The sequence below is a fragment of the Arachis hypogaea genome, chromosome 13 (genome assembly GCF_003086295.3).
Source record: "Arachis hypogaea cultivar Tifrunner chromosome 13, arahy.Tifrunner.gnm2.J5K5, whole genome shotgun sequence".
In the NCBI taxonomy this organism is placed as follows: domain Eukaryota; kingdom Viridiplantae; phylum Streptophyta; class Magnoliopsida; order Fabales; family Fabaceae; genus Arachis; species Arachis hypogaea.
Window position 1 is genome coordinate 64,230,072 of NC_092048.1, and position 21,110 is coordinate 64,251,181.

Sequence of the window (21,110 nt, forward strand, 5' to 3'; positions counted from 1 at the left end):
TGCTGTCTTCATCCAATCATTCCTACTCCTTTCCATGGCAAGCTGTATGTTGGGCATCACCGTTGTCAATGGCTACATCCCGTCCTCTCTGTGAAAATGGTCCAATGCGCTGTCACTGCATGGCTAATCATCTGTCGGTTCTCGATCATACTGGAATAGGATTTACTATCCTTTTGCATCTGTCACTACGCCTAGCACTCGCGAGTTTGAAGCTCGTCACAGCCATCCCTTCCCAGATCCTACTCGGAATACCACAGACAAGGTTTAGACTTTTCAGATCTCAGGAATGGCCGTCCATGGATTCTAACTTATACCACGAAGATTCTAATATCTCAGACTTGGTTTTCTGTATTAGATATCTAAGAGATATTCATTCTAGCTTGTTTGCATGTAGAACGGAAGTGTTTGTCAGGTACGCGTTCGTAAGCGAGAATGATGATGAGCGTCACATAATCATCACATTCATCATGTTCTTGGGTGCGAATGAACATCTTTGAATAGGAATAAGCTTGAATTGAATAGAAAAATAATAGTACTTTGCATTAATTTGTGAGGAACAGCAGAGCTCCACACCTTAATCTATGGTGTGTAGAAACTCTATCGTTGAAAATACATAAGAACAAGGTCTAGGCATGGCCGAGAGGCCAGCCCCCTAAACATGATCAAAAGATCAAAAGATAAACCAAAGATGATCCGAAGATAATCCGAAGATGTAAATACAATAGTAAAAAGTCCTATTTATACTAAACTAGTTACTAGGGTTTACAGAAATGAGTAAATAATGCAGAAATCCACTTCTGGGGCCTACTTGGTGTGTGCTTGGGCTGAGTATTGAGCTTTACACGTGTAGAGGCTTCTCTTGGAGTTGAACGCTAGTTTGTAACCTGTTTCTGGCGTTTAACTCCACTTTGCAACCTGTTTTTGGCGTTTAACTCCAGAATGCAACATGGAACTGGCGTTGAATGCTAGTTTGCGTCATCTAAACTCAGACAAAGTATGGACTATTATATATTACTGGAAAGCCCTGGCTGTCTACTTTCCAACGCATTTGTGAGCGCGCCATTTGGAGTTCTGTAGCTCCAGAAAATCCACTTTGAGTGCAGGGAGGTCAGAATCCAACAGCATCTGCAGTCCTTCTTCAACCTCTGAATCTGATTTTTGTTCAAGTCCCTCAATTTCAGCCAGAAAATACCTGAAATCACAGAAAAACACACAAACTCATAGTAAAGTCCAGAAATGTGATTTTTATTTAAAAACTAATAAAAATATACTAAAAACTAACTAAATCATACTAAAAACTCTGTAAAAATAATGCCAAAAAGCGTATAAATTATCCGCTCATCAGTAATCAAATAGGGGAAGGGCAGAGTGCCTCGGACATGGATCCTAGCCATGTAGTACCGGATAAATCGGGGAAGGTACAGGTCCTTGCCCTCCATCACGCACCAGATAAGTGTAATCATGACAGCTGGCACCTCAGTCTCGTGAGTGCTTGGCATCACATAGTTACTCAGAATTTGCTGCCATAGCCGAGCCTCATCATTTAGATAAATAATTTTTATGCCTTTTGGAGTTGTTGTTGTCTTGCCCATCACCCATGGGACAGCAGGATCAATAGCTATGGTGCGCTTCGCTGCTTCCCAATCAAACCTCATAAATCTCATATCCTCCTCAGCCTGTTGGTAACCATCTGGTTTATCTAATTTAGGCTGGAGGTTGAGGATATCTTCAATTGCTTCCTCAGTAACTAGAATTTGTTTCCCTCTGAGCTGTACTGCATCCAGGGTCGTTTTAAAATAGTTGCAGTAAAATTCCCTGACCCAGGATGCATTGACCTCAGTCAAGTTCCTTTCCAGGAAGAACCAGCCTCTCTATTTTATCTGTTCTGTAGTGTACTGTTGTAGTTCAGCTGGAATTTTGAAGATCTTTTCTAGATATAAGTTCCGTGAAGTTGCAAAGACCGGATACTTCAGTTCACAGTATCGGTTTGCAAACTTGACTAGGTCGGTTGCAGGCACTAACTGATCAGCTTTTTCCTACGGGGTAAAATTCTTCTCCCACCAGGAATCATCATGGAGGATATCCAAAATAGTGGTAGAGGATTCTCCTCTTTTTCTTTTGCATGTGCCTGTTTTGGCTTTTCCTTTGCCTTTTGGGTCGAACATCCTAAAAAACAGAGGTTCCAGGATATAGTTTATTAAACTAAAACAGGAAAATAGGTAAGCAAATAGTATCATAGCAATATAATCATAGATGGGCAAAAGAGGGATAAAATAGCAATATAAGCATGAAGCGAGTTAGATAGATGTAGAAATTTGGATTGTATGTAAGCTTGAAAGTCAAAGAATTTAAATAAAAATCACTATCCAAGATCTATGATATGTGGAATGCTTGTTTGTCAGGAACAACAATAATCATGCCTTGAAATGGGTTGAAAGTAGTTAGATGAAAACTAAGAGAGAAGTTAGAAAGTTAATGCAGTTAAGAGTTAAAAAGGGAAGTTAAAGTAAGTGGCATGGTATTGTATTTCCTAATTAACAAAAATTGCACAAACTTGAAGAACAAGCAACTCACATTCAAGCAGATATTGCAGATTATTGATGATAAATCATATAAATAAAAGAATTGTAAAATGAATAAAATCATCAATAATGCGATTTAACTAAGAAGTGAACCAGAAAGAGTAGGAATGCTAGCCCATTCATCCATGAATTGGCTTGGTCTAAACTAATTAGTGCAGAATGCAAAAGTACCAAAGCCAGGTCATGAATGGAAGTTGAGTGAAACAATATGCAGAAAAATCGGGCAGCAATCCGGCAGTAAAAGGAACGTTCCCAGGGAAAAAGCAAATAGCAGAATCAACAAATCAAATTTGGCAATCATCATGAAGAACAGAGGAAGTCACATGATGTAGGTAATATGAAGCAGAACAAAGTAGCTGGTGAATTCCGAAATGCAACCAATTTCCTTGGTATGAGTAGGAGAAGTTGCGAGTTCAAAATTGTCAAATGCAATAAAACAAAATTTTTCAAAAAATTTTGGCAGCATTCCGGCTATAAATTGGACGTTCCCGAGTAATAAACAGCAACAGAAATTCAGTTCATATGACGATAAAGTAGTGCATAAAAGAGTAACAAATAGCAAGTCACATGAATTCAGAATAAACAAACTCAATCCGTAGCAAGAAATGCAATTTTGTTTGAATAATGTGAAAACATCATTAAACTGCAATGAACAGCATATGAGCAGCATCATCAGCACAACAATTTCAAAATTGCGAAACAGATAAAGCAAGCAGCAAGAACGGCGCAATTATCAGACCTAAATCCACTAACCATATCCTAGCTACCTAACCACCTAAAATCCACTACGAACATGCATCTCTAACTATCCTAATTTGAACAGAAGTTGAAAAATATACAACTAACTAACTGGAATGGGAAAGGAATCAGAGTGTAGTAGAACCTGGTGCGTGCAGTAACAGAAATTGAATGCAGAGAGAGGGTGGTGGTGTGGTGGTGCTGGTGGGTGGCACGGCGACGTTGCGGTGGTACAGGGAGGTGCGGCCTTGTGTTGACGGCGAGGCAGGGTTGAGAAAAGGAAGAGAATGGAGAGAAGAAAATGAGGGAGGGGGTGATGGTGGTGGCGTGGTCGTTGATGGTGGCGGCGGGGTTGGTTTGGCCGCGTGGAGGCAGGGGAGGGAGGGGTGAGAAAGGGAAGGAAGAGGAATGAGAAGAAGAGAAGGAGGGGTGAGGGCGACGCAGTGGGCTTGGTCGGATGGTGGGGACGCGGCGGCTGGGTCGGCGGTGGTGGTAGGGTGGTTGGAGGAGGGGAGAGGAGAAGGCTGTGAGGGAAGGGGAGGGAAAAGGGGGCGACGCTGGCTTAGGGTTTCCGCATCGGGGGTTAAGTGAATTCAAATCCACGCGGACGCGTGGGTCACACAAAAGCGTGGATGAGGCAGAAGTGCAACGACGCGAAAGCATCATTGACGTGAACGCGTGAATGAAGGATAATGAAAATGACGCGTAGGCGTGAAGCACGCGTACGCGTCGACTATAATTGTGCTAAACGCACAAATCCACCGTCGTTTTGGTGCAACTTTCTGTTTCAGTTAAGGGTGTAAAAATTTTCACGCAACGCGTACGCGTCGCTCATGCCTACGCGTGGTGTGTGTAAATGAAAATGACGCGTACGTATCATTGACGCGTACGCGTGGGCCAAGTTGTGCCTAACGCATACCAGCCGCACGATTCCAGCCCAACTTTCTGGGCGTTGGATTGTGACACCGATTTGGAATCGACGCCCACACGTGGCCTGCGCGCACGTGTGGTAAGGCATTTTTTTTAAAGCAGTATACAGAATGCAAAATGCAGATGCTGATGCTATGTATGAACACTAAGAGAAATAGAATAATGAAAATAGGAATAAAGCAAAACAAAATTGAACAAATACTAAAAAAGAGCGATCATACCATGGTGGGTTGTCTCCCACCTAGAACTTTTAGTTAAAGTCCTTAAGTTGGATATTCTGGTGAGCTTCCGGTTATGGTGGCTTGTGCTTGAACTCATCAAGAAATCTCCACCAATGTTTGGAATTCCAATAGCCTCCAGGGTCCCAAACTAGGCACGTAAAGCCTTTGAGTAAGTTAAAGCATGGGATCAAATTCTAGGAGTGTTGATGATCAGAGTGAATTCCAAGATCCCAAACCTTGCTTTTGTACCCGTCTTTGTCTTGATCTACATTTTTCCAGCCGGGCAGTATGAAATTTGAACTCTCAATAAGATGACCAAACATCTTTTTAGACCCAGTCAATCGAAATCTGTACCAATCCTTGCACCTCAAATTGAAGCGTGGAACCTCATTGAATCTTGCATACCAACTCTGAGTATGAACCATTTCCCTCTTACTCTTAAAGCTACAAAGAGCTCTAAGCTGGCCATCAGTTTCAAAAAAACCATATTCAAGTGGAAAGGTGAAGATAAAGGCTAAGGATTTTACCCACTTGAAGGTTGTATTAGGTGGTAATGGCCTTGGAATAGGTGTTTCCAGTGGTTGTGCAAGCTCTACTCCCTTGAATTCTTCTGTGAATTCTTCTACTTCTTTGCAAACCTTTTCAACTGCAACCACGTCTTGATCAAAGTCCTCAAATTCTTCTTCATCACTAAGGTCATAAGTTGGAGGTTGAGAAAAGTCTACCTCCACATCATCTTCGTATTCACTTGGGGAATATTCTTCCATCTCAAAGAATTCACTTGCGGATGCAAGTTCATTACTAGGAGAGCTTGATTCATGATTTTCATTACCAAGGGAACTCGCTTCTTGAGTTGTTCTGTTCAGTTCTTCATAAGATATATGCTTTGGGGGTTGTGCACTATCCTCCTTAGCATCAATTGTAAATTTCTTGGCAGAATTTTCCACAATTCTTGATTCCCATGGAGGTTCAGCGTCTCCTAAGTCTTCAACCAATTCTTCTTCTTCGATAATTGCAGCTTCCTCCACTTGTTTCAGTACAAAGTCATGCTCCTTACCATCCACCGGAGCTTCTAGTGTCTCCTTCGTACTGGGGGCTAATCTATTTATCACTTGCTCCAATTGATGAAGGGTTGCATGAAATTGGTTTACTGTGTCCTTAAGACGATCCTGTGATTCTTGGTTCGATGGACATGGATATGGTGTATATGAAAGTGGTGGTTCTTGGGAGTAATTGGATTGGAATTGGGGTGGATAAGGGTTAGGGTCATATGGAGGTGAATGGTTGTGGTTGGCTTGTAAGTATGGTGGTTCGAAGCTATGTTGAGGAGGTGGTTTATGTGCATATGATGGGGCTTGTTAGTAACTACAAGGGGGTCCACCATATCTATCATCTTGGCATACACCTCGGAATGGCTCTTAACCATAGTAATTTGGTGGGGGTGGTTTGTCACGAAGGGGTCCACCATAACTATTGTCTTGGCATGCATTGTAGAATGGTCGTTGTCCATGGTATCTTGGAAGGTGTTGTTGCCGAAAGGGTTGATCAGATCCTCGTGGCTCCTTCCATCTTTGATTGTTTTGACTTTGATGCATGTTCCTATTATAGCTTCCATTCCTTACAACAACATTGGAACCAAACTTAAAGCCAGAGGGGTGAGAACTCATAGTAGCTAATAAAAATTAAAAATTTAAAACAAAAATAAGAACAAATAAACAAGCAAAAGAAAATATTTACAATAACCAATAATAAGGTCTTACATTCATTACACATGAGCATGTACCCAATTCCCAATATTTACAACAAAAATACAAAACTACCCTTTTATTCAACCAATGTCCCAAGGTTCCCACACTTGAATGATACACACACTAGCCTAAGCTAGTCAAAGATCCAAATAAAGGACATTTATTGTTTTTCGCTTAAATGCTTGTAATGTGCTAAAATTAGAACAAAGTGGGTTAATCGTAGGCTCAAATTTGGCTAACAATGGAAGATAAAAGGTAAGGCTATTTGGATAAGTGAGCTAAATGAAATGATGGCCTCAATCATATAAATGCATGAATACACAAAATAATGGACATAAAGAATCAAACAAATCAAAGATCACAATAATAGAAAGAGAATAATGCACACAAGAAGGAAAAATAAGTGGTTATAAGATGTAACCACGCCATTAGGCTCAAGTCTCACTTGCTTGTGTTCTTAGCTCAAAAATCATGTTCCACAATATATATATGATTCAAGCAAGTTTTATGAAAAGTTTTCACTCAAATCAATTGAGGTGCCCTAAAACAGTTTCTTGGAAAAGAAATCATCACCTTAACCAAGTAGTCCTAACATAAAAGGGAAGTGGTAAAATATGTACAAATTCTAACTAACATGCAACCTATCATGCAATGCAACAACTAGCTAACATTGGTGTTGAAAAGGAAATTTACCCACGGAGATCGGTCAGACGACCTCCCTACACTTGAAGATTGCACCGTCCTCGGTGCATGCAAAGGAGAGCAAGGTGGACGGGTTGCTACAACTAATGAGCTCCTTCAAAGGGTTGTGCGGTTGGACTTGTTTGTTACCCCATTTAAAAGCTCTTCCTTTTCTTCCTTCGGTGGCTAACCTAAAAGGAAAGAAAGAGAAAGAAAATTAAGCCTACAATAAAGATAGCAAAGAAAATAGAACATAGGCGGGGGCTAATGCCAAATAAGAGTAAGATTCTCACCACATGGTAGCTACAACATGTGGGTGAGAAAGCAATGTAGGCAAAGGCATATTAACTGACACTTGATGCAAGGGTAAAGTCAAGGCATGAAGAACATATTGAGCATCAAGATCAAATAAGAATTGACACAAACAAGACTAGTGATAAGCATGAGAGCATTTGGTTCCATCCTAACTCAATGATAATGAAGTACAAAAACAAAGGATAATGAGTTCGGAAGGACTAAAGCACTAATCTCGTGTGTAGAACAAACATTACAATTAATGCTATAAGTCACGAAGCACCAAAATAATACAAGAGAGTCTTAACAATTAAGTAGGAGAATTCAACACCATTATTAAAATGAGAAACTTGAAAAAAATAAAGTAAAAAAAGACTATAAAAACAAAATGAAAATGCAAAGAATAAAAGTATACAAATGCAGTGGACAAAAGAAAATGGAAGATGAGAAAAAAAACTCTTTTTTTTTACCGATGCGGACGCGTCATCCACGCTTACGCGTGGATGCGCAGATCAGTAGAGGGACGCGGAAGCGCCAGGTGCGCCTAAGCGTGGATGGAGATGTATGCATGGACACGTACGCGTACAGTACGCGTCTGCGTGCATTGAGGTTGGGCCAAAGGCACAGTGCTGGCCCGGAGTTAGCACAGCTGTCGGGTCATAGGCTTGGGAACTGCGTCAGCGCGTTTGGCGCGCACGTGGTATGTGCGCGGGCGCGCGTATTGCAAAATATGTATAGCGATGCATATGCGCACAGTGCGCGTACGCATGCATGTGGTTATGCCATTAGCATAGTGTTGGTGCGAGAGTGGCCCAACTCTCTGGAAAATGTATGGGCCTGTATCCACGTATAGGCTCATGCGCGCACAGCGTGCGTACGCGTCCTTGACTTTTTTTTTTAGAAATACTATAAACGGCTAAAAATCACCCTAAAACTACCTACAACTCAAGATCAACTGAAATGCAAAATTAACAAAAAATTTCAAGTGCAAACAAACATAACTTGCACTTTAAGCAACTAACAACCAAGATATTAAGACAAAACTACATGAAGAGAAAAAACTACCTACAATGGCCATCATTATTCCATCCGGGTGGCATGACCTTAGAATTCTCAAAGAAGGTTCCAAACAACTTCCAAGACCCATGCAATTTGGTTCTCCACCAATCATTACCATATAGCTTTAAGCATGCAACCATCATGAACTTAGGGTGATGTTTCCAACCACTACACAACTCTTTCCTACTCTTAACTCCACAAAGAGCTCTAAGTTGACCATCATTTTCAATTAAACCATATTCAAGTGAGAAAGTAAAGCTTAGGGATAAGAATTTTACCCACTTGAATGTTGTGTTGGATGGTGACTTGGGGAGGGAAACCTCCCCACACTTAAACAATGCGAGGTCTACTTCTTTAGGCTCTTTTTTAGTTGTTTCCACCTCTTCGCAAGCTTTTTCGATTTTAACCTTTTTCCCTTAGTAGCTTTCTTCCGATTCACTCTCTTCTTCATTTCTCACCAAGGATATGGGAGGTTGTGCACATTCTTCTATAATTTTGACTTCATGTCCAATGGGAAATGATTCAATTGTAGATAGAAATTCATCCATGATTGAATCCATCTCTTGATAAACCTCTTCCAAGTCCTCAACTATGATATGCCTTGGAGGTTGCTGATGAGCGGATAATTTATACGCTTTTTGGCATTATTTTTAGGTAGTTTTCAGTATGTTTTAGTTAGTTTTTATTATATTTTTGTTAGTTTTTAAATAAAAATCACATTTCTGGACTTTACTATGAGTTTGTGTGTTTTTCTATGATTTCAGGTATTTTTTGGTTGAAATTGAGGGACCTGAGCAAAAATCTGATTCAGAGGCTGAAAAAGTACTGCAGATGCTGTTGGATTCTGACCTCCCTGCACTCAAAGTGGATATTCTAGAGCTACAGAGACTCAATTGATGCGCTCTCAATTGCGTTGGAAAGTAGACATCCTGGGCTTTCCAGAAATATATAATAGTCCATACTTTATTCGAGATTTGATGGCCCAAACTAGCGTTTCATATCAGCATAAAAATTCCGGCGTCAAAACGCCAGAACTGGCATTAAAGCTGGAATTAAACGCCCAAACTGGCACAAAAGCTGGCGTTTAACTCCAAGAAAAGTCTCTACATGTGAAAGCTTCAATGATCAGCCCAAGCACACACCAAGTGGGGCCGGAAGAAGATTTCTGCATTAATTACTTATTCCTGTAAACCCTAGGCTACTAGTTCTCTATAAATAGGACCTTTTGCTATTGTATTTTCATCTTGGTTCTTTTTGTTCCCTCTCTGGTGCCGAAGCCAATGAACACCATTATCACTTTTGTATTTTCAATGGTGGAGTTTCTACACCCCATAGATTAGGGTGTGGAGCTCTGTTGTTCTTCATGAATTAATGCAAAGTACTACTGTTTTTTATTCAATTCACGCCTACTTCTTCTCTAAGATATACACTCGTTCTTCAACTTGATGAATGTGATGATCCGTGACACTCATCACTATTCTCACCTATGAACGCGTGCCTGACAACCACTTCCGTTCTACATGCAAACAAGCTTGAATGTGTATCTCTTGTGTTTCTAATCTAAGATTAAAACCTTCGTGGTATAGACTAGAATTATTGGCGGCCATTCCTGAGATCCGGAAAGTCTAAACCTTGTCTGTGGTATTCCGAGTAGGATCTGGGAAGGGATGACTGTGACAAGCTTCAAACTCGCGAGTGTTGGGCGTAGTGACAGACGCAAAAGGATCAATGGATCTTATTCCAACATGATCGAGAACCGACAGATGATTAGCCGTGCAGTGACAGCGCATTTGGACCATTTTCACTGAGAGGAAGGGAGGTAGCAATTGACAACGGTGAAACCCAACATAAAGCTTGCCATGGAAAGGAGTATGAATGATTGGATGAAGACAATAGGAAAGCAGAAGTTCAAGAGGAACAAAGCATCTTCATACGCTTATCTGAAATTCTCACCAATGAATTACATAGGTATCTCTATCTTATCTTATATTTTATTCATCTTTTAATTATCAATCCTCCATAACCATTTGAATCCGCCTAACTGAGATTTACAAGATGACCATAGCTTGCTTCAAGCCGACAATCTCCGTGGGATCGACCCTTACTCACGTAAGGTTTATTATTTGGACGACCCAGTACACTTGCTGGTTAGTTGTGCGCATTTGTGAAAAAGAGTTGAGATTACAATTGTGCGTACCAAGTTGTTGGCGCCATTGATGATCACAATTTCGTGCACCAAGTTTTTGGCGCCGTTGCCGGGGATTGTTCGAGTTTGGACAACTGACGGTTCATCTTGTTGCTCAGATTAGGTAATTTTATTTTATGTTTAAGCTTTTACTTTTTATTTTCAAAAAATTTCAAAAAAAAAATTTCTCTATTTTGTTCTTCAGAGTTTTTAAGAATGAATTCTAGAGTTTCATGATGATCTGTTGAAGTCTGGCTGGCTGTGAAGCCATGTCTAACCGTTTGGACCGAGGTTTAAACTTATCATCACAAGAGCTTGTTGATTTCTATCAATTTTACTGTTGAATGTAATGAACTGCTAAAGCTTGGCTGGCCATGTCTAGTGTTTTGGACCGAAGCTTTCACTGAAAGCATGGCTGACTAGTAAGCCATGTCTAATTCCTGGACCGGAGTTTTAGACTAACATTGCATGATTCCTGGAATTCTCATTAAGAATTTTGAATTCCTTATTTTCTCTTTCTCCAATTAATTTTTGAAAAATTACAAAAAAATTTTTAATAAAATCATAAAAATCAAAAATAATTTGTGGTTCTTGTTTAAGTCTAATGTCAATTTTTAAGTTTGGTTTCCTGCATGTTTTATTTAATTCCTTGCATTTTTCGAATGTATGAATTATGTTCTTCATTAATCTTCAAGTTGTTCTTGATGATTTTCTTGCTCTGATCTTTAAATTCTCTTGTTTTGTGTGTTTTGTTGTTTCTCATATGCATTCTCAATTTGTTACTGTCTCTAATATGAAAATTTCTAAGTTTGGTGTCTTGCATGCATTGTTTGTTTGATCTTAGTTTTCATGATTAGTTGCATTTTGATTATTTCTCATCATTAAAAAATTCAAAAAAAATTTCAAAATTATGTCTTTTCAAGTTAATAATACAGAGCATTGAAGATTCAGAACATACAGCAGAGGAATTATAGAGAAAAAGCTGGGCGTTAAACGCCCAAAAAGGTAGTATTTTGGGCGTTAAACGCCAGAATGGATACCATTCTAGGCGTTTAACGCCAGGATGGCACCAGAGGGAAGATTTTGTTTTTAATTCAAATCTTTTTCAAATTTTCATAATTTTTCTAAATCAAATCTTTTTCAAATCATATCTTTTCAATCATATCTTTTCAAAATCAAATCCTTTCCATTTTTTTTACTATTTTCGAAAATCCTTGCTAACAATTAGTGATTTGATTCAAAAATTTCTTCCTTGTTAAGAAAGGTTCAATAATTGAATTTTAGAATCATATCTTCTAAACTTCTTGTTAGCCAAGACATTAATTTTAAAAATCAAATCTTTTTAATTGTTTGTCAATCATATCTTTTTAAAACCATATTTTCTCAATCATATCTTTTCAACCACATCTTTTTCAAAAATGATTTTCAATCATATCTTTTTTATTTCTAATTTCAAAATCTTTTTCAAAATCACTTAACTACTTTCTCGATTTTAATTTTCGAAAATCATCAACCAATTTTTCAAAATTTCTTTTAATTATTTTAAAATATTTTTAAACTTAATTTCAAAAATTCTTTCCCCCCTTCTCACATTTTTCTATTTAAGGGACTAACATTCCTCCTTAATGTGCCATTCGGATTCCCTCTTTCCATAAGTTCGAATTCTCTCCTCTCTACCCCCTCCTTCTATTTTTCTTTTCCTCTGACACCTCAAGGAATCTCTATACTGTGACATAGAGGATTCCATACTTTCTTCTCCTCTCTTTCATATGAGCAGGAGCAAGGACAAAGGCATTCTTGTTGAAGATGATCCTAAAACTGAAAGGACCTTGAAGAGAAAGCTAAGAGAAGCTAAAGCACAACTCTCTGGATAGGACCTAACAGAAATTTTCAAACAAGAAGAAGTCATGGCAGCTGAAAACAACAACAATGCCAACAATGCACGGAAGGTGCTTGGTGACTTTACTGCACCTACTCCCGACTTCTATGGGAGAAGCATCTCTATCCCTGCCATTGGAGCAAACAACTTTGAGCTGAAACCTCAATTAGTTTCTCTAATGCAACAGAATTGCAAGTTTTATGGACTTCCATTGGAAGATCCTCATCAGTTCTTAGCTGAATTCTTGTAAATCTGTGACACTGTCAAGACCAATGGGGTTGACCCTGAGGTCTACAGACTTATGCTCTTCCCTTTTGCTGTAAGAGACAGAGCTAAAATATGGTTGGATTCACAACCTAAGGAAAGCCTGAACTCTTGGGAAAAGCTGGTTAGTACTTTTCTGGCCAAATTCTTTCTACCTTAAAAATTGAGTAAGCTGAGAGTGGAGGTCTAGACCTTTAGACAGAAGGAAGGTGAATCCCTCTATGAAGCTTGGGAAAGATACAAGCAATTGATCAGAAGGTGTCCTTCTGACATGCTTTCTGAATGGAGCATCATAGGTATCTTCTATGATGGTCTGTCTGAACTGTCCAAGATGTCATTGGACAGTTCTGCTGGAGGATCTCTTCATCTAAAGAAGACGCCTGCAGAAGCTCAGGAACTCATTGAGATAGTTGCAAATAACCAATTTATGTACACTTCTGAAAAGAACCCTGTGAATAATGGGACAAATCAGAAGAAAGGAGTTCTTGAGATTGATACTCTGAATGCCATATTGGCTCACAACAAAATATTGACTCAGCAAGTCAATATGATCTCTCAGAGTCTGTCTGGCATGCAAGCAGCAACAGGCAGTACCAAAGAAGCTTCATCCGAAGAAGAAGCTTATGATCCTGAGAACCCAGCAATGGAAGAGGTGAATTACATGGGAGAACCCTATGAAAACACCTATAATCCTTCATGGAGAAATCATCAGAATCTCTTATGGAAGGACCAATAGAGGCCCCAACAAGGCTTCAACAACAGTAATAGTGGAAGAAATAAGTTTAGCAATAGCAAGCCTTTTTCATCATCTTCTCAGCAACAGACAGAGAATTCTAAGCAGAGCAAATCTGACTTAGCAACCATAATCTCTGATCTAACTAAAACCACTTAAGGTTTCATGACTGAAACAAGGTCCTCCATTAGAAATTTGGAGGCACAAGTGGGTCAGCTGAGTAAGAGGATTACTGAACTCCCTCCTAGTACTCTCCTAAGCAATACAGAAGAGAACCCAAAAGAGAAAATGCAAGGCCATAAACACGTCCCACATGGCCGAATGCATAGATGAGGGAAAGGCAGTGATTTCCACTGAGGAAGACCTCAATGGACATCCACTGGCCTCCGAGGAGTTCCCGAATGAGGAACCATGGGAATCTGAGGCTCACACTGAGACCATAGAGATTCCATCGAATTTACTTCTGCCATTCATGAGCTCTGATGAGTATTCTTCCTCTGAAGAGGATGAAGATGTTACTGAAGAGCAAGTTGCTAAGTACCTTGGAGCAATCATGAAGCTAAATGCCAAGTTATTTGGTAATGGAACTTGGGAGGATGAACCTCCCTTGCTCACCAAAGAACTGGATGACTTGACTAGCCAGAGATTACCTCAGAAGGGACAGGATCCTGGAAAGTTCTCCATACCTTGTACCATAGGCACCATGACCTTCGAGAAGGCTCTGTGTGACCTGGGGTTAAGTATAAACCTCATGCCACTCTCTGTGATGGAGAAGCTAGGGATCCGTAAGGTACAAGCTGTAAGAATCTCACTAGAGATGGCATACAATTCATGGAAACAGGCTTATGGACTTGTAGAGGATGTCTTGGTAAAGGTTGAAGGCCACTACATCCCTGCTGATTTTATAATCCTAGACACTGGGAAGTGTAAGGATGAATCTATCATCCTTGGCAGACCCTTCCTAGCCATAGCAAAAACTGTGATTGATGTTGACAGAGGAGAATTGGTCCTTCAAGTGAATGAGGACTCCATTGTGTTTAAAGCTCAAGGATCTCCCTTTGTAACCATGGAGAGGAAGTATGAAAAGCTTCTCTCAATGCAGAGTCAAACAGAGACCCCACATTCAAACTCTAAGTTTGGTGTTGGGAGGCCATCATCATGTTCTGAGTATCTGTGAGGCTCCATGAGAGCCCACTGTCAAGCTATTGACATTAAATAAGTGCTTGTTGGGAGGCAACCTAATTTTATTTAATCATATCTATTTAGTTTCCAATGTTATTTTATGTTTTATGTAGGTTGATGATCATGTGAAGCCATAAAAACAACTGAAAAAGCAAAAACAGAATGAAAAATAGTATTAAAAATAGCACACCCTGGAGGAGAAGCTTACTGGCATTTAAATGCCAGTAAGGGTAGCAGAATGGGCATTAAACGCCCAGTCTGGCACCATTCTGGGCGTTAAAATGCCCAGTCTGGCCCCATTCTGGGCATTTAACGCCAGAAATGGGCACCAGACTAGCGTTTAACGCCAAAAATGGGCACCAGACTGCCATTTAATGTCAGAAATGGGCACAAAGTTGGCATTTAAACGCCAGAAAGGGGAGAAAAGCTGGCATTAAACGCCAGAAATGGGCAGGAACCTGGCGTTTAACGCCAGGATTGGCAATCATGGGGCGTTTACACGCCAACATGGTGCAGGGATGAGAAATCCTTGACACCTCAGGATCTGTGGACCCCACAGGATCCCCACCTACCTCATCTCTCTCTCTCTTCTTCACACCTTCCCATAACACCCTTCCCCAAATACCCTTCTCCAATCACCTCAATACCTCTTCCCAAAAAACCCCTAACCTATCAAATCATACCCTCTTCTCCATAATCTCTTCACCAATCCACATCCATCCATCATAAAACCCCACCTACCTCACCATTCAAATTCAAACCACTTTACCTCCCAAACCCACCCATACATGGCCGAACCCTACCCCTCTCTCCACTCCTATATAAACCCATCTTCACTCATTCATTTTCACACATCATACACACTACTAATCCCCCTTGGCCGAACCATAAAACCCCATCTATCTCCTCCATTTTCTTCTTCTACTCTTTTCTTTCTTCTTTTGCTCGAGGACGAGCAAACCTTCTAAGTTTGGTGTGGTAAAAGCTAAAGCTTTTTGTTTTTCCATAACCATTTATGGCACCTAAGGCCGGAGAAACCTCTAGAAAGAGGAAAGGGAAGGCAAAAGCTTCCGCCTCCGAGTCATGAGAGATGGAGAGATTCATCTCAAAGATACATCAAGACCACTTCTATGAAGTTGTGGCCAAGAAGAAGGTGATCCCCGAGGTCCCTTTCAAACTCAAAAAGGGTGAATATCTGGAGATCCGACATGAGATTCGAAGAAGAGGTTGGGAAGTTCTCACCAACCCCATTCAACAAGTCGGGATCTTAATGGTTCAAGAGTTCTATGGCAATGCATGGATCACCAAGAACCATGATCAAAGTGTGAACCCGGACCCAAAGAATTGGCTTACAATGGTCCGGGGGAAATGCTTAGATTTCAGTCCGGAAAATGTAAGGTTGGCATTCAACTTGCCCATGATGCAAGGAGATGCACGCCCCTACACTAGAAGGGTCAACTTTGATCAAAGGTTGGACCAAGTCCTCATAGACATTTGTGAAGAGGGCACTCAATGGAAGAGAGATTCAAGAGGGAAGCCGGTTCAACTAAGAAGGCATGACCTCAAGCCCGTGGCTAGGCGATGGTTGGAGTTCATCAAACGCTCAATCATTCCTACTAGCAACCGGTCTGAAGTTACTATAGACCGGGTATCATGATCCATAGCATCATGATTGGAGAGGAAGTAGAAGTTTATGAGGTTATATCCCTAGAACTCTACAAGGTGGCGGACAAGTCCTCTACTTTGGCAAAGTTAGCCTTCTCTCATCTCATTTGTCACCTCTGCAATTCAGCTGGGATTGACATAGAGGAAGACATCCTCATTGATGAGGACAAGCCCATCACTAAGAAAAGGATGGAGCAAAAAGAGAGCTCACTCATGAACCTCACCAAGAGCATGAGGAAATTCCTCATCATGAAATCCCTGAGATGCCTCAAGGGATGCATTTTTCTCCACAAAACTATTGGGAGCAAATCAACACCTCCCTAGGAGAATTAAGTTCCAATATGGGACAACTAAGGGTGGAGCACCAAGAGCATTCCATCCTACTCCATGAAATTAGAGAAGACCAAAGAGTCATGAGGGAGGAGCAACAAAGACAAGGAAGAGACATTGAGGAGCTCAAGGACTCCATAAGATCTTTAAGAGGAAGAACAAGCCGCCATCACTAAGGTGGACCCGTTCTTTAATTTTCTTGTTCTTATTTTTCTGTTTTTCGAAAATTATGCTTTATGTTTTATATATGTTTGTGTCTTATTACATGATCACTAGTGTCTAAGTGTCTATGCCTTAAAGCTATGAATGTCCTATGAATCCATCACCTTTCTTAAATAAAAAGTGTTTTTAATTGCAAAAAGAAAAAGAAGTACATAAATTTCAAATTTTAAAATAGATTAATTATTTTGATGTGGTGGCAATACTTTTTGTTTTTCTGAATGACTGCTTGAACAGTGCATATTTTTGAATTTTTTGTTCATGAATGTTAAAATTGTTGGCTCTTGAAAGAATGATGAAAAAAGGAGAAATGGTATTGATAATCTGAAAAATCATAAAATTGATTCTTGAAGCAAGAAAAAGCAGTGAAAAGCTTGCAGAAAAAAATATATGCAAAAAAAAAGAGGCGAAAAATAAAGAAAAAAAGAGAGAAAGAAAAAGCAAGCAAAAAAAGCCAATAGCCCTTTAAACCAAAAGGCAAGGGTAAAATAAAAAGGATCCAAGGCTTTGAGCATCAGTGGATAGGAGGGCCCACAAGAATAAAATCCTGGCCTAAGCGGCTAAACCAAGCTGTCCCTAACCATGTGCTTGTGGCGTGAAGGTGTCAAGTGAAAAGCTTGAGACTGAGCAGTTAAAGTCGTGGTCCAAAACAATAAGAGTGTGCTTAAGAGCTCTGGACACCTCTAATTGGAGACTCTAGCAAAGATGAGTCACAATTTGAAAAGGTTCACCCAGTTATGTGTCTGTGGCATTTATGTATCCGGTGGTAATACTGGAAAACAAAATGCTTAGGGTCACAGCCAAGACTCATAAAGTAACTATGTTCAAGAATCAACATACTAAACTAGGAGAATCAATAACACTATCTGAATTCTGAGTTCCTATAGAAGCCAATCATTCTGAACTTCAAAGGATAAAGTGAGATGCCAAAACTGTTCAGAAGCAAAAAGCTAATAGCCCCACTCATCTAATTAATACTAATCTTCATAGATGTTTTTGAAATTCATTGTATATTCTCTTCTTTTTATCCTACCTTGTTTTTAGTTGCTTGGGGACAAGCAACAATTTAAGTTTGGTGTTGTGATGAGCGGATAATTTATACACTTTTTGGCATTATTTTTAGGTAGTTTTCAGTATGTTTTAGTTAGTTTTTATTATATTTTCTGTGATTTCAGGTATTTTCTGGTTGAAATTGAGGGACCTAAGCAAAAATCTGATTCATAGGCTGAAAAAGGACTGCAGATGCTGTTGGATTCTGACCTCCCTGCACTCGAAGTGAATTTTCTGGAGCTACCAAAGCTCAATTGGTGCGCTCTGAATTGCGTTGAAAAGTAGACATTCTGGGCTTTTCAGCAATATATAATAGTTCATACTTTGCCCGAGATTTGATGGCCCAAACCGGCGTTCCAAGTCAGCATAAAAATTCTGGCGTCAAAACGCCAGAACTAGCATAAAAGCTGGAGTTAAACGCCCAAACTGGCACAAAAGCTGGCGTTTAACTCCAAGAAAAGTCTCTACATGTGAAAGCTTCAATGCTCAGCCCAAGCACACACCAAGTGGGCCCGGAAGAAGATTTCTGCATTAATTAGTTATTTCTGTAAACCCTAGGCAACTAGTTCTCTATAAATAGGACCTTTTGCTATTGTATTTTCATCTTGGTTCTTCTGTTTCCTCTCTGGGGCCGAAGCCAATGACCACCATTATCACTTTTGTATTTTTAACGGTGGAGTTTCTACACCCCATAGAATAGGGTGTGGAGCTCTGCTGTTCTTCATGAATGAATGCAAAGTACTACTGTTTTCTATTCAATTCACGCCTACTTCTTCTCTAATATATACACTCATTCTTCAACTTGATGAATGTGATGATCCGTGACACTCATCACTATTCTCATCTATGAACGCGTGCCTGACAACCACTTCCGTTCTACATGTAAACAAGCTTGAATGTGTGTCTCTTGGGTTTCTAATCTAAGATTAAAACCTTCGTGGTATAGGCTAGAATTATTGGCGGCCGTTCCTGACATCCGGAAAGTCTAAACCTTGTCTGTGATATTCCGAGTAGGATCTGGGAAGGGATGATTATGACGAGCTTCAAACTCGCGAGTGTTGGGCGTAGTGACAAACGCAAAAGGATCAATGGACCCTATTCCAACATGATCGAGAACCGACAGATGATTAGCCGTGCGGTGACAGCGCATTTGGACCATTTTCACTGAGAGAACGGGAGGTAGCCATTGACAACGGTGAAACCCAACATATAGCTTGCCATGGAAAGGAGTATGAATGATTGGATGAAGACAATAGGAAAGCAAAAGTTCAGGAGGAACAAAGCATCTTCATACGCTTATCTGAAATTCTCACCAATGAATTACATAAGTATCTCTATCTTATCTTATATTTTATTCATCTTTTAATTATCAATTCTCCATAACCATTTGAATCCGCCTGACTGAGATTTACAAGATGACCATAGCTTGCTTCAAGCCGAGAATCTACGTGGGATCGATCCTTACTCACGTAAGGTTTATTACTTGGACGACCCAGTACACTTGCTGGTTAGTTGTACGGAATTGTGAAAAAGAGTTGAGATTACAATTGTGCGTACCAAGTTGTTAGCGCCATTGATGATCACAATTTCGTGCACCAGTTGCGCACCCTCCTCAACGTCAATATCGAGCTTCTTGGAGGAGTGCTCCATGATGATACATTCCCATGGACTTTCAACATCTCCTAAATCTTCAACCACTTCTTCCTTCTTTTCAATAACCATAGGCTTCTCTAATTGTTCCAACACAAAATTCGACTCTTCCTTCTTCTCCACCGAATTTTCCAATTTCTCCGTCATACTTTGCTCTTCTTTTGCTTTTTCATATGTGGCCACGAAAGCACCTTGAGTATTCAAGCATTGGTAGGCTAAAGTATGCACTACCTTGGTCAAGTTAGTCACAAACTCTAGGGTGTTCCTTTGCATATCCGCTTGTTCTTTGATGAGCGGATAATTTGTACGCTTTTTGGCATTGTTTTTAGTATGTTTTTAGTAGGATCTAGTTACTTTTAGGGATGTTTTCATTAGTTTTTATGTTAAATTCACATTTCTGGACTTTACTATGAGTTTGTGTGTTTTTCTGTGATTTCAGGTATTTTCTGGCTGAAATTGAGGGACTTGAGCAAAAATCAGATTCAGAGGTTGAAGAAGGACTGCTGATGCTGTTGGATCCTGACCTCCCTGCACTCAAAGTGGATTTTCTGAAGCTACAGAACTCAAATGGCGCGCTTCCAATTGCGTTGAAAAGTAGACATATAGGGCTTTCCAGAAATGTATAATAGTTGATACTTTGGCCGAGTTTAGACGACGTAAAAGGGCGTTGAACGCCAGTTCTACGCTGCTGTCTGGAGTTAAACGCCAGAAACAAGTCACAAACCAGAGTTGAACGCCAGAAATACGTTACAACCTGGCGTTCAACTCCAGAAAGAGCCTCTGCATGTGTAACATTCAAGCTCAGCCCAAGCACATACCAAGTGGGCCCCGGAAGTGGATCTATGCATCAATTACTTACTTCTGTAAACCCTAGTGACTAGTTTAGTATAAAATAGAACTTTTTATCATTGTATTCGCAGTCTTGGTTACTCCGATTCCCCTCTGGGACCGAGACCAATGAGCTCCATTATCACTTATGTATTTTCAACGGTAGAGTTTCTACACTCCATAGATTAAGGTGTGGAGCTCTGCTGTTCCTCAAAGATTAATGCAAAGTACTACTGTTTTCTATTCAATTCATCTTATTTCGCTTCTAAGATATTCATTCGTACTTCAACCTGAATGTGATGAACGTGACAATCATCATCATTCCCTATGAACGTGTGCCTGACAACCACTTCCGTTCTACCTTAGATTGAATGAATGTCTCTTAGATCACTTAATCGGAATCTTCGTGGTGTAAGCTAGAATGATGGCGGCATCCATACGCTTATCTGAACGGAGATTCCGATTAAGAGATCTAAGAGACACTCATTCAATCTAAGGTAGAACGGAAGTGGTTGTCAGGCACACGTTCATAGGGAATGATGATGATTGTCACTTTCATCACATTCAGGTTGAAGTACGAATGAATATCTTAGAAGCGAAATAAGATGAATTGAATAAAAAACAGTAGTACTTTGCATTAATCTTTGAGGAACAGCAGAGCTCCACACCTTAATCTATGGAGTGTAGAAACTCTACCATTAAAAATACATAAATGATAATGGAGTTCATTGGTCTCGGTCCCAGAGGGGAACCGGAGTAACCAAGACTGCGAATACAATGATAAAAAGTTCAATTTTATACTAAACTTGTTACTAGGGTTTACAGAAGTAAGTAATTGATGCATAGATCCACTTCTGGGGCCTACTTGGTGT

General features: G+C 40.0%; 1 non-coding gene across 1 annotated transcript; it reads right to left on the reverse strand.

Annotated features, from left to right (window-relative positions):
* Positions 1–12,750: 12,750 nt before the first annotated feature.
* Positions 12,751–12,858, reverse strand: LOC112738651 (small nucleolar RNA R71). Its single transcript, XR_003169598.1, has one exon. It is a non-coding gene; the product is annotated as a small nucleolar RNA R71 (small nucleolar RNA).
* Positions 12,859–21,110: the final 8,252 nt, after the last annotated feature.